The sequence below is a fragment of the Agelaius phoeniceus genome, chromosome Z (genome assembly GCF_051311805.1).
Source record: "Agelaius phoeniceus isolate bAgePho1 chromosome Z, bAgePho1.hap1, whole genome shotgun sequence".
Taxonomy (NCBI): Eukaryota; Metazoa; Chordata; class Aves; order Passeriformes; family Icteridae; genus Agelaius; species Agelaius phoeniceus.
This window is the reverse complement of record NC_135303.1, coordinates 58,301,926-58,316,823: the sequence shown is the minus strand read 5'-3', so window position 1 is coordinate 58,316,823 and position 14,898 is coordinate 58,301,926.

Sequence of the window (14,898 nt, the reverse complement as noted above, 5' to 3'; positions counted from 1 at the left end):
AAACGTACTTAGATTTGAAAACTGATGTTTGTTAATTTTGATAGAGTTTTTTTCTACTTATTTTACAAGTAACAATATGGAAGCATTCCCTAGTTATGTTCATCATACCACACATGTACCTTTTTTGTATGTTAAGCAAATCAGCCATTCTTTCACTCTGAGTTCTAATCAAAACAAACTCAAAAATGCACTGAAGATGGCAGAGTGTGTATTTACAAAGAGCTGTCTGTGGATCAGACATCCACAATCCAACATTTGATTGGGTCATACTCCTAAACATAATCCAAAACCTGTAGGGGTGAAAAAAAAGGTATCAGATAAGATTCTGCTATGAATAGAAATTAAATCATATTTGCATTTGAAGAATGTAAACGATATTTACATAATCTTTAAGTATTCAAATATTAAAGAAACTGTCATAAAAGTCAACAGGAACTTTAACCTATTATTTTAATAAGTCATAAGCCTGCTCTCTTTTTGTTACTGCAAGTTTTTCAGAATCACAGTGCAAGTTTCTTTGCACTCAGAATAATACATAATATTTATATATAAATACAATCATAAATGTACTGGAATCAGTAAAAAAAAAAAAAAAACCAAAACAACAAGCCACCAAAAAGCCAATCCACAAAAACAAAGAAAGAGCAAACAAAAAAATAATGAGGAAGTATTTAAAACATATATTTCAAACATGACCAAAATTTGTGACTATATGAGCACTCCCACTTCTAGTCATCTCCTAGTCACTGGGGAAAAAAACAAGGAGATATGTGGTCCTAATGATATATACAGGTCCAAATAAAAGGAATTAGAAGACATAATTGTAGAAGCAATCATCACTGGAAAAAGAAAAAAGGGGAGTCTTTCATAACTTCATGGCTTAAACCTCTTACACTCCACAAACAAAATACATGTTCAGCTTTCTAGCATTAGCCATTTTGCTCGAAAATGTGAAAACTACTCAATAATTTTTCTTAGCTCAAGTACATATCTTGTCATGACTAACTTTAGTTATATCTTTTTTTTCGTTCTGTTGTGCCCCTGATCAGAATATGATGTAGACTTCTAACTTTATCTTTGTAAGAAGAAATTTTTCTTCTGAACTTTTATTCTTTTCTAAAGGCTTCAGCTAGTCCAACATACTGATCAGTACTCAGATCATAAGAGGAGAAGGTAAATGACAAAAACAAATGTTTTCTTACACCCATTAAGAAAAAGAGATAAGTTCTACAAAAACATACAACATAATTGATTAGAAATGTGCATATAAAGCATCTTGGAATTCAGTTACATGATGAGTGAATGACTATATTAGTAGGCTAATTATAACACTTCAATTAAACAAAATTATAAATTTGAATGCCTTCCAAACTCTGGTGTGTGGATTGAGACCAGAAGAGGTAATTATATACAGTACACATACTTTACAGCTTATTTTGACAGACTGTAAAGCAGGAAATTTTAAAACAATGACTTTACACTCAAACTAATAAGTTTTAATGGCTCTGCAGGCCACGATCTCTGAAAAGTAACTTTTCTGTTGCTGAGTATAAGGTCAATATATTTGCCATCTTCCTTTCACTTCAAGTGGTATGTACCAGTGTATGCCATAATTTCCCCAAGAGTTGTCATGTGGTATCATATGGTTATGTGAAAAAGATTCTTAACTATTGGGTTGGCATATCATGTCCCTCCTCACCCCACCCCCAGCATGTGAACAGCAATTTCTTAATATGAAAAATGTAGCTCTATTGTGCACATGTGAATCTTTCCTTCTCTATCCTAAGTTCCACACTGAGTAACAACACAGCTAAAACCTCTGAAATATGGGTGGCAAAGTTGTACTTTGAAAGACAAACAGAGGCGCCTTTTATTATTGTTGGAAAATGCTTGATAATATAGAAAACCACAGCAGGACAAATTCTTCCTTCATAAGCATATACAGAACTTTCATTGACGTCAAGAGGTTTTCTAGCATTATATATCTAATGGAAAAATATGGCCCATTGTGTGCACTGAAATTCAGACTGACCTAGTCCTGATGACACATCCCAAGGCAATTTTCACCTGTTTTAATGACTCATTTTTATGTCATTAGTAGATATTTTCACCTGTGTGCCACTATGTTTATATTAGATGTGACCCACATGCTATAAAATGAAATTTAAATGTAATAAAAACTAAAAATTACAAATTCTATGTTTGTGAGTTTCTGTTGTGGATGAAAAAATAATTCTGTGTACCTGAATTCCTTTAAACATCTAATTTTCCTCCAGATTTCCATTGACTTTTGTAAATCCTATTTTTGAGCATAATTTTGTCCTGACAATGAGCTTAGCACGGTTATAGCATGCCATTTTTCCATCAATATAAAGTCCGATAAAAGCCACCAACTCCCCCTACAAACCTTGCCTTTCATCACGCTAAAAAAATGTTCACATTACAATCCATAGATGCCTGAGCATTCACTAAATGTTTTTAACCAATCTCCAAAAGGTGCCTTTAGGAAAGCACCATTCACAAGCTGTGGAATCTGCTTCTCTACTGAAAATATGTCCGCACGGTGTGAGGGAGATGAATTGTCATTGTCGTAAAGTGTCAGGGATACTATTCTGTTTGCTCTACCCACTCTTTGGATAGGAGAGCTAAACTTTTACCTTTAGGTAAGGATTGCATGAACAGCTCTGCATATCAAATTTCCTTTGCGCATCTACTCAATATCCATAAAATGGGAATAAATGTTTTTTTGGGGGTTGTTGACATGGAGTCATGGGGAGAACTGTTGGCTTTGGTTTGGAGAGTTTTTTGGTTGTTTTGTTTGACATTTGAAGTTTTCCTTATTTATTTATTTATTTATTAGTATTCTTTATTTAAAGACAGAATATCTATTGTGTAATTTGTGCCATTAATTTCTGTCAGGACGTTGGTCAGCTCTCTAAAAAAAAATCTCATATAGGAATCAGAGGAGATAAAAGCAGAACATTAAGCAGTCAGAGAACAAATACGTAGCATCTACCATGTTATATTTGTTAGGCCCAACGGTGGGTAAGGATCAATGATTTACTGACTGGGTAGAAGACCTCCTCTCACATTAAAGGCTCACCTCTCACACATTAAAGGCTGTAAAAGCCTTTCACTAAGGCTGAATTGCTAATTATTTGGAGATCTAGCAGAAACCAACTATAGACAGACCAGCTGGGATGAAATGCCTGCCAGAACAGCCAGAGAGACCTGCTTTTTTTGTCCAACTGGCTCAAAAAAAATAATGACTGAGTTTGGCAAAACAGACAAAAATCTAAAAACTGCCACCAAGTTTAAAATGTCAGTAACCCAAAGACTGATGTCTCCATACTACAGGGTCAGAAATTATGTAACCTACAAAATTTGTAATTCTGCAGGATCTAATAACAAACCTCTTGACTCAGAAACAGATATCTAACTTGGAAAGAGAATAATAGAATTTTAAGGTGAATTTAATTTAACTCTTAAAATTATCACATTCAGCAGCAATACCTTAGATTTGATTAATGAGTACCCTTATGAACTGCTGACTAAATAGTTTATTTTTTAAACCACCTCTAAATCTACATCGTATTTGAGAATTTGTACCCCCTTTGCCTCCAGAAGACTACTGGTTATTTTAGATTTATTAATCTAAATCTATTTCTTGCTTTAAAAAAATAAAGCAAAAATTAAACCTACTACCTACTCCCAGAAGCAATATACCATTATATGACACCTTTAAATTTCAAAGCTAAATGAGAAAATTTATGTTAAGAAACAAAACATTTTCTTGTAGCCATAAAATTTCAACTAACTAAAATCTTGAAATACCTCTTTATGCAAATAAAAATAGCCAAAACAAACAAGCAAAAAACCCCCACCCATATTTTCAGGAGATATGAAAAGCAAGAAAGATTATTCTCTTAAAAAGTTTATACTAGAGGGCCTAACAATATTATCCACAAAGGTATGAGTTCTGTATTGTTTTAGTTGTGCTCCATTAAAAACTTCAATTGGAGAGCAATTATTTCCTCGTGGGTCCAGGGTGCTGATTATTTGAATTAGTTGTAAAATCAGGGACAAAGCCTGGAAGTCATGATTTGCTCCAGATACAGATGTGGAAGTATTCAAAGAAAGATAAGAAAAATTATTAGAAATTCAGATCTTTTCTCCCAGGAATTTTAGAGAAAGTAATAACTGTGGTTTTTCTTACTTTCTCCATGCATACTGAACTTAGGAGAGTGCTAAATTTGTCATGTAATTAATAATAATTTTCTTATAATAGAAATGTAACTTGACAAGGTAATTGAAACATTAGCAAAAAATCACATTAAATTTGTGAGAAACTTACTGCATTTTTCTTAGAAGATGTAACTTTGAAGAATGAGTGAATAGCTCTGTATTTTTGTCCTTAATTGTAAACAATTACAAAAGTTTTTCTGCACATCTGAAAGTCAGTGGTATCTGCTAAGAAGTTTTCTTGCAATATGAGCAACTATTCACCAGGAACCAGACAGAGATCATCAAAATTCAGTCCTAAAGCTGAAGCTAGTGTAAGCAAGGTTTTGGCAATAGAAGATGTATATAGGATTCTAACTGGACAGTAAGAATTTCACTTGCTAACTAGTGCATTTTACAGAGGAAGAATGAAACAATTTGTCCGCTTTAGAAATAAAAAAAATTAAAAGCACATAATTTCTTCAGTAGCAGGGAAAGGAAAAGTGGTTATTAAAGAAAAGCCAGAAAGCTGTGTATAGATCAGTAGGGCCATTTACACAAATTCTGCCACTCCATTTAAGATTATTTGGGTGCTTTATTTGACCCAGAGACCCCACTCATCATATGAATTTGCTCATCTGTTTATAAAACAGAATGCCTACTAACGATTTTCCTGTGCTTTGATGTATTTTTTCCACAGTATTTCTTTTAAATTGAGTGAGAATCAAGCTAAATTCACACAGTTCCATAACAGCATTCCTTGTAATGAGAGACATCTTTCAATGGAAAGTACTGCCCTATTAAATTAAAAACATACAAAGTATAACCCACATATATAAGTATGCAAAAAATAGAGCCCTTTCATTTATTCTTCACTAAGCAATGTGAAGATGCATACCAAAATGAAACACATACACACCAAAGAAGTTATAGCCCCACTAGCATAAAGATGGCTCTCAGAAAAAGGTGAAATACTGAAAAAATCTGATCCCAGTTAAGTAGACAACAAGGAATAATATCTATCTAATATTAATTTGGATCTCTAACAGCAATTATTTCAATCTCCCTTAAACTTATATTCCATGATAAACTTAATAAAATCACAGAATCAATACAGAATAAACTTGAGCACTTTGGGGTTTGATATTGCCAAATTTTAAGGTTTTTTAATTTGAAGTTTTTCAGTTTGTATTTATGAAATTACAAGTGGCAAGTATCCCATCATGTTTCAGTGGTAGCAGAGAAGCTGTATGTATTAGGAGCAAGAAATGCAAACTATTCCCACAACCTCTGAAATATGACTAGATTTTCTTTTAAAATGTTGGTCTTCTATTCTATACTGCACAAACTGTGATAACAACAGCCTAAAGAGACACAAAATGACCAAAGGATCTTTCATTTACTTTCTAAAGATAGTATGCACAAAGGTATGCATCATGTCACAATTGGTGTTTGAAAATACATTTTAGTCTCAATTAATGGAAAAGGAAACTGAGGTGATAGATTACAGTATACGTTTAAAATTACGTTTTCAACATCGCATTAGATTATGGTATAAAGGGGAAAGAAAAATTCTGACAAGCTGTTTTTTTTATTTTTTAGTTTTACAGACATCTTGAAACACAAGAGACCACACAATACAAAACACATCAGATCCAGAAAAAGTGTGCCACATTTCATTAAGCATAAGCTGTCTAAACTGCATGCTAAGAATAAAGTGTTATTGTCAAAGGGAAAGTTCAAAAGAAAAACACATAACCCCAAATTATATAAAGAATGTTTATAACCATAGTGGAAGATCACAGTCACAATAATTAATCTAAAAAATATTGCAGCCTAGTTTATTCCATGCAGTGTTCTTCAAATGCATTATGTGTCAAACTTACTCTACAGTTCATAAAAGCCATCTGTCAACACTTTCATAATGACATTTTTGCTTTTACTCTGTTCAGAGACACAGGGACTCCAGAAACATGAAATTTCTTGGAAGCTACTGACTGAACACCATGTATTCAGGGACTTTTTTATCCATTGCTAAGTTTCAGATTTTACCTTTTAGTTCATTTTGTTCCGCTCAGTTTCTGCTGGCAACACTATTTTATGTCCTGTCACTTATGCAAAGAAATATTATGTGACCGTCCAAGCTGCTTATTCCTTGACATTGAGGTAAAAACCTGTAATATATTCTGATATAAAATCAAAAAGAAATCACCATTTCTTATTATTCCTAAATCCATCTGCCGTAAGATATTTTAAAAATAAAAATAACATTATTCCAAGAACAAAAGGGATACTAAAAAAATTTTGCCTTAGTCTTCCACAGCAACCCATCTTCTCACACCTATCAACTGGTTGTTATGCAAGACAAGAATTAGGGGAGCCAAGTCCCACTGTAAGTAAAGATCTGGTGCATGACTACCTGAGAAACCTCAATATACATAAGTCTATGAAGTTTGATGGAATTACTCTCAGAGTCCTGAGGGAGTTCAGTGATGTAGTTTCCATGCTATTCTCCATGATACTTGAAAAGTCATGGCAGTCAGGTGAAGTCCCAGGGGTCTGGGTAAATATCTTACCCATCTTCAAAAGGGTAGAAAGGAGGACTGGGGGAACTACCACTCTGTTGGCTTCCCTTCTGTGCCTCAGAAGATCCTGGAACAGATCCTCCTAGAAGCTGTGCTGAGGCACAGGGAGAACAGGAAGTGATCAGAGACAGTCAGTGCAGTTCCACCAAGGGCAAGTCCTGCATGACCAACACAGTGGTCTATGATGGAGTGACTTTATCTGTGGACAGTTAGTGATGTCATTTACATGAAAGAGTTACAGATGCCATTTATCTGGACTTCTGTAAAGCCTTTGATACAGTTCCAGAATTCAGAACATCCTGTTCTCTAAATTGGAAAGAGATGGATTTGATAGATGGATAATTCAATGAATTAGTGGTTTAGACAATTGTATCCAGAATTTAGAGGTCAGTGACTCAGTATCTCAATGGGCACTGGTAAAAAAGGGTGTCCCTCAGCAGTCTATACTGGGACCAGTACTGTTTGAAGACTTTCATCATTAACATTATCAAGGGGATCAAGTGCACCCTCAGCAAATTTGCTGATGACACTGAGCTGAGTGGTGCTGTTGACACTCCTGAAGAACTAGATGCCATCCAGCGGGACCTGGACAAGCTTGAGAACTGGGCCCATGGGAATCTCATGAGATTTAACAAGGTCAAGTGCAAGGTGCTGCAGATGGGTGTCATGGTTTGATGCTGGCACAATGCCAGTGCCCCCATGAAGATACCCTCTCCCTGGTTTCTGCTGTGAGATGTGACCAGGAATAAGCAAAGCAGGCTCCTACTTAGGAAAGAAAAGAAAACAGAACTTTATTAACTACACTACAATTATAGATAAAAGTAACACACACAGGGAAAATGAAAACCTTACAAATACATTTCCTCCTCCCCCCACCAAATTTCCAATACAATGCATCTATTCCTCAAATCACCAACTCTCGGTCCAGCACCACCCTTCAGACAATCAATTCCCAGTTCATCAAGAGGAGAGGAGTCCTTCTTGTACCATGGGCTTCCCCTGGAAACACAGCTGAAGCCTCGTGTGTTTCTGTGTCACTCGTGGCACCGCCCGGAGAACATCTGCTGTCGTGACCTCTTCCTTTCATGTCCAGTGCTCTCACCACTGAACATGGACCAGAACTGCTTCTAGGGTTGTCTTTTTAAGGATGCTTTGTCCCGATCCAAAAAAGGCACAGTCTCTCCTTTGGGACACCTGTCCCCACAGTCTCTCCTTTGGGACACCTGTCCCCCCATATTTTTTCACCCCCTGGGGCCGAGGGGCACCAACACTGAACCCTCTTGGTTCTGTGGCCATTGCCTCCCCCTAGAATGCAGTCTCTGTGTCACAAGGAACATGGTTCTGTCCATGGCTATACAAAAAGAGTCCAGCAAAAGCCAATCCATCATCTCTTCCCACTAGGATTCTTCTCTACTCTTCCACTATTTCTCACTCGCCCAGACCTCTCTCACACTTGCACATTTCCTTCCTCATCTTCCACTCTATCTTCTAGGAGAGGTCAATGATCTGTAAAGTTCTCATTCTCCAAAAAGGGGTTAAAAGCTCCTACAAGCGGCCGGCTGAACCCCCCCCTTCTTCTCCGTCCCAGCCGTGCTGCCGGCACAGGCCCATGTTTATCCAGTCTCAAGGTTACAGTCCCAGACAGCGGCTCTCTCTCTCTCTCTCTCTCTCTCTGTCTCTCTCTCTCTCTCTCTGTGTCTCTCAGGGGGGGCTGCCCGATGGCTCCCGGTGTCTCTCTCTCTCTCTCTCTCTCTTTCTCTCTTCCACCCTTCCACCCCGGGGCTCAGGCCTACCTCTCCCGGCCTCATGGCTTTCCCCTCCCCCTGCCCAGCCAGCAGCTGGGCCAGGGGAGAGACCCGAACTCTTTCCCGCCGGAAACCCAAGAGAGCCTCCCAGGGGAGAGCTCTGCTTTTAACCCCATGTTCTCAGAGGCGTGTCCATGTCCCAATGGCCAGGTTAAATGCCAATATTAAAGCCTGAATATCCATTGGCCCAAAACACAGCATCCCAAAAAACACATTTCCTGTCAAACCACCACAATGGGTCAGGGCAACCTCTGGTTCCAACAGAGGCTGGGAGTGAAGGGATTATAAGAAGTCCTGCCGAGAACTTGGAGATGCTGGTGGACAAAAACTTGACATGACCTGACAATGGGCACTCGTAGTCCAGAAAATCAAACACATCCTGGGCTGCATCCAAAGTAGCGTGGCCAGCAGGGAGAGGATTCTGCCCCTCTGCTCTGCTCTGCTCTGCTCTGCCCTGCTCTGCTCTGCTCTGCTTAGACCTCAGCTGGAGTGTTGCATCCAGCTCTGGAGCTCCAAAAAGAAGAAGGACATCATGTGACTAGAGTGAGTCCAGGGGAAGCCATGAGGATGACCAGAGGGCTGGAGCACATCTCTGATGAAGACAGACTGGGAGAGCTGGAACTGTCTAGCCCAGTGATGAGAAGGGTCCAGGGAGATTTCATAGCAGGATTTTAGGACCTAGAAAGGGTCTAAAGAGTGGGAGACAGACTTTTTACAAGAGCATGGAGTGTTAGGATAAGGGGGAAAGGCTTTACATGAAAGGGAGACATTTAAAATTAGGTGTAACAAAGAATCTTTTTACAATGTGTGTGGTGAGGCAATGAGAAAAGTTGCCCAGAGAGGTGATGGATGCACCATAGCTAGAGACATTCAAGGTGAGGTTGAATGAGGCTCTGAGCAACCTGATCTAGTAGTAGATCTCCCTAAAGATGACCTTTAAAACAAACTATTCTATGATTCCATGAAATTTAGCCTTTTTTCCCCAAACATACCTCTGTAAGTCTCTAAACATCAGATTTCAGGTAAACTTACTTCAAAATATTCCATAAAACAAAGCAATCAATAATTATAGAAGAAGCTTCAGATATGAAAAGGAGAACAGTGATTTGGAAAATATTTGCAAGAAACAGGAAATCAGATAAGCAGAACCAACAGTTTATGGATGTATCTACTTTAGTGTTTTGCTTGGATCAGGAGTATGATCTTGAAACAAATATTGTGCTTGTCTCCATTTATATTTTGGTTCATATGATGGAGCACTCCTGGAACATGTGGATGAAAGAAGCCCAGAGGATGCATTGCAATTGCCTGAATTAAAAAGACTATGCTGCAGTACAAACATCAGGTTCTCAATATGAATGATTTCACTCTAAATTTCTAGGTTCACACTGATTCCAGGACTAAAAATCCCTGGACCAAGACCAATGGAACAAGATGTTTTCCACAGTTCTTTATGGACCACTTTTTGTTTTAATTTTTCTTTTATTTCTGGGAATGCTGAGTGAGCACAATACACAGATAAAACATGTAATGCCTTCATAATAAAAGTTATATACATAGCATCCATCACATTTACTGAAAACTTGTTTCACAGAAAGTTTACCAAGACATCAAATGCACTACACACACTTTTTTTTAGGAACTCCTTAAAAAATAGGTATATCTAGTGAAGATATTTAATGAAGAGACACTCAGAAAAGTAATGGTTGAATTGTGTGAAGAAACAGTAAAAGAACAAAGGAAATCTGAATGCACCACAGTTTTAAAAAAGATTAGGATTTCTGAACTTCAGGGATAAGAGTAGAAGACAAGGAAAAATGAACTTATAAATGCTTGTTTTCTCAAAAGAAGTACAGTCCTGGTATTGATATTGATAGTGGCAGAACTGCAAATTAACAGACTTTTTTAAAGAGAAACAAATGGCAAGTAAGCAAATAATTCACAAAAGGACAAATTAAAAACAACCTTTAATTGATTACATCTATTAGAATTGATGACATTACCTAGCCACAAGATGTGGCAAAAGAGAGCAAACTTAAAACTTTTATTAGAATTAATATTGCTTTTTAGTGCTCTTTTACAAACTTTTTAATCTTTTTTCTTACATTCTGCTGCAATGTGCAAACCAGTGTTACTATTTCTGGCTATTAAATTATCCAGATTTAAAATATTTGGGAGACATTCTCCCTTATCAGATTTACTGAAAAAGACTGTATATTTAAAAAACTAATTCAATGTACTATTTTTCAGATCTTGAAAATGCTGAGTTCATTATCTACACAAATAGTCACAATGTTTCAATCCCTATGTATCTTCTATGCAATTTAGACTTACCTATATGGCTGGGCTTGCTGCCATATGTAAATGTCTGAAAGTGCCTACTATTTGATAACAAATCATTTGAGAAACTCTAATTGAAGGCTTAGTTTTAGTGTCAGTGTTCTTTAATGGTTTTACAAATTATATGGACACAGGAGTCAAATATACATTAAGAAAGATTGTAAATGATACAAAGATGGGAGGAACTTTGGACTTCTTTGAGGGTACAGAGGCTTTGCAGAGAGATTTGGGTAGACTAGGGGGCTGGGCAGTCTTGGACTGTCTGCATTTTAATAGATGCAGGATTCTCTACCTGGAATGGGGTAATCCTAGTTATACCTGCAAATTGGGAAACAAGAGGCTGGAGCACAGCCCCACAGAAAGGTTTTGGGTCAACAGAAAGTTGAATATGAGTCAGCAGTGCCCTGGCAGCCAGAAGGATCAACCATGTCCTTGGGTGCATCAGGCACAGCATTGCTGGACAGTTGAGGGAGGGGATTCTCCCCCTCTATCCTATGCTGGATCTCCCTTACTGTGAGTTCTGTGTGCACTTTTGAGCTCTGCAATATAAGATGGATGTCAAACAATTAGAATGTGTCCAGAGGATGGTGATGAAGATGCTGAAAGGCCTCAAGAGAAGGAATTCTGCATAGGTTACTTGATTTGTTCAGCTTGGAGGAATAAAGTCTTCAAGGAGCATCTCTGTACTGCTATATGATATAGTTTTAGTTTGCGGTCTTTAGAGAGGAGCAGAGAGTTGGATTTGATGATACCTTACTGGTCTTTAGGCAATGAAGACAAATACTTCAGCAAAACCATTCCATAACCTAATAGTTAAACTAATAAACAGGAAATTAATTCATTTAGTTACAGGAAATTCTAAAATCAGAATAGTTCGAACTATTTAGTTTCAAAATTGCCTCACCTCTTTGAAAGTCACAAAATACAGTTAAAGATATTTGGGTAAATGTCTAATTTTTACATCCAAAATTATTGTGGACCTAAGGCATAATGTTTCCCTTTTCTCTTTGAGATGGGCAAGTGGCCTATTAAATTTAATGGCAAGAATAATGAAACACAATCTTTGAAAAAGTTTTGAAATGAAGCAATAGTAGAGGAAAAAATTAATCCTAGCACTTTGTCTGAATAGAGCTGGCAGAATTTAAAAAGTGTAGCAAAACCCATATATTATTTTTATAGCAGAAAGTTGGATACATTTTGAAAGAAGAATTTTCAGTACTATTACATATTTAGATTGATTTAAAGCTTTGATTTTGACTGCAGTTTTCCAAACAAGATGGTTTGGATTTAAATTCTCATCTGTACTCTGATTTCACACAGATTTCTAACAACTGTTTACATAAAATAGCTTAGACCTCCTAAAGATCTTAACTTAAAAAGATTTTCAAAATTATGATTTTTTTAAAGGGGTACAACTATCTATTTTATCTGAAAAAAAAATCAACAATTTTGCTACAATTAGGAAACTCTACATAATGTAGCCTTACTTCTTTGTTCAAAAATCCCCTCAGATGGTTTTGGGGGTCTTTTGATAATACTAGTCATTTTTTTCCTACTCTCAAGTTCTGTATTATAAGTGTTGCACACTATTTTTACAAAAATAAGTCCCTGTGTGGGATGGGAAGTAAGGTAAATAGGAAAAGAGACTAGCTTCTGGATATTACTTTCTCCTTTAAGGTTAAATAACCTGTTGTCATCTGAAAGTAAGCAAAGTGACTAATTCATGATTCCTTGAGCAGGGCATCCCATATATGCTTAACTGAGATGGGAGTTGTGCATCTCATTTAGTTTACTAGCCCATTCAGGCTAGTGTAGCTCACCGCCCACTCTTCAGTATACTGAAAATGTTATGTCCATTGTGATGCCCACTGAAACACCATGTTTAGAAAACTACCCTGTTTCCTTTTAGGAAATCTTCATGAGCCCTTCTAGTACTTATCAGTTGCAACTGTCTCTTAGTTTTTCACTAGCATGACAAACATATCAGTTACTGAGCTCTTGTCTTACACTTACCTCTCCATCAAAATACCTCAAAGAGGCATGCTACATTATTCAAGATCCAAGGACTTCACCCAGGGTACAAGGATTCACAGTTTCTTTATACACTTTTGTCAGTCACTATTCAGTCTTGGCCTCTGTTGCATTTGTCAGGAAATCTGGAAAGTAAGCAGTGGGCTTCCTCCTAAGGAATAAAAAAATATGAGTTCACTTGTATGCCCTATCTAGCATTAACTAGAGAGAAGTGAATTCAGGTATGTACCATTACTGACTGTCCCTATGACTGACCCATGAGTGAATAAGTCCATCCCCTGCTAATGTAAAGCCCTCAGTCCATCATCTTTCTCTACATTACAATATGTGCTTAGAAATCTGAAGAAATAAAAAGAAAACATCAACAAATGAACGGTGTCGGATTTTCCAAAATGTAGTTACCTCGTAACAGTATGCACATTAAAATTTGTGATACATTACCTACTCACCTCTCCCTCAGAACACACATTTTTCACATTTTTATGACTCCTTCTGTTCCCGACTTGGAAATAAAAGTTTAAGAATTGTAATAGGGAGGCCTTGAAAGCCAAACACTTACCTCTGTCACGTGGGAAAATTTACCTTCCAAGGCATTCCTTGACAATGAAATCCAGATCTCAGCATTCTCTGGCAAAAACACAGCCAGGCTCAGAAAGAATAGAGGTCAGGGGAGGGCAAAATTTGGCAGCATTAGGCTTGCTCAAGTTACTAGAAGGAAACAGTCCCCTACTAAGGAAATGATCCAAACTTCAGCAGTTTAAACTTCTCAGAAATATAATTAATTCTACATCAGTAGTGATTTGTAAGAACAAAGAATCCAAATAAATCAATTTAGAAATAAAACATTTGGAAAGTCTTTTTTTTTGTTCCACATTCCAGCAGAAATTAAAATCTTAATAATATGTCTCAGAAACTTAATGGTTCTGCAATGACACATTATGCCACAGAAAATTTAATGATCAGCTATTTCAAGGCAAACAATAACGCTTATGTGAGTTCTATAAGCGAAAAACTCCAAATTATATTCAGGTGTTACAAACAAAATAACTATGGGCTTTAAGCTTTGTTATGCATTGTCCCAGGGAAAAGTCTCCTGTAAACCAGAACATGACACAGCTGATAACAAAAAGATCACTGGTGTAAAAAAAATAAAAGTTGAATCTGTGAGAGGTAGTGGCTACAGAATAAAGAGGAATGCAGTGGAGAATCCCCAAGCTCTATCCTTATCTCATCCTCCTTCATCTGTTGTATTTTGTTTTGCAGAAAGCCTTGCATAGAGCCTAGTTGTAGTTCTGAAACCACATGTTCATAATACATACTAAACCAAAGGGCATGTTACTCTGTTATCAATGGATTCTCTGTAGCCCATCCAGGTGCAAAAGTGCTGGGGAAAGATTATTCAATAGGAATTAAATTCTTCAACAAAACAAAACTCCCAGTTTCTTTGGGAATTCTACATAATTTTAGTTGGATGCCAGACAGAAGACCTCTTCACAGAAAGTGTGACTGGGCATTGGAATGGGCTGCCCAGGGGCATGGCGAAATCCCTGGAGGTGTTTAAGACTGGATGAGGCACTCAGTGCCATGATCTAGTTGACAAGATGGTGTTGAGTCAGATGTTGGACTTGGGGATCTCAGAGGTCTCTTCCCACTTAATTGATTCTGTGATTCTGTGATAATCCTTCTATCTCAGATTACTAAGTAGTGAAAGGTCTGTCAATGGCTGAGGCTGAAGCCAAGGAGTATAATTAAAATACCTTAGTAATGGTAAATGTATCAATTTTTCATAGGAAAGGGTTCTTTTCTCTGGTCATAATATCAGAAAGCAGAGCCTTGTCATATCTCAGGCATCTAACAAATAACACACTCCAATTCTTAGCCCACATGCTCGCACTCACAACTTTCTGCAAGCCTAG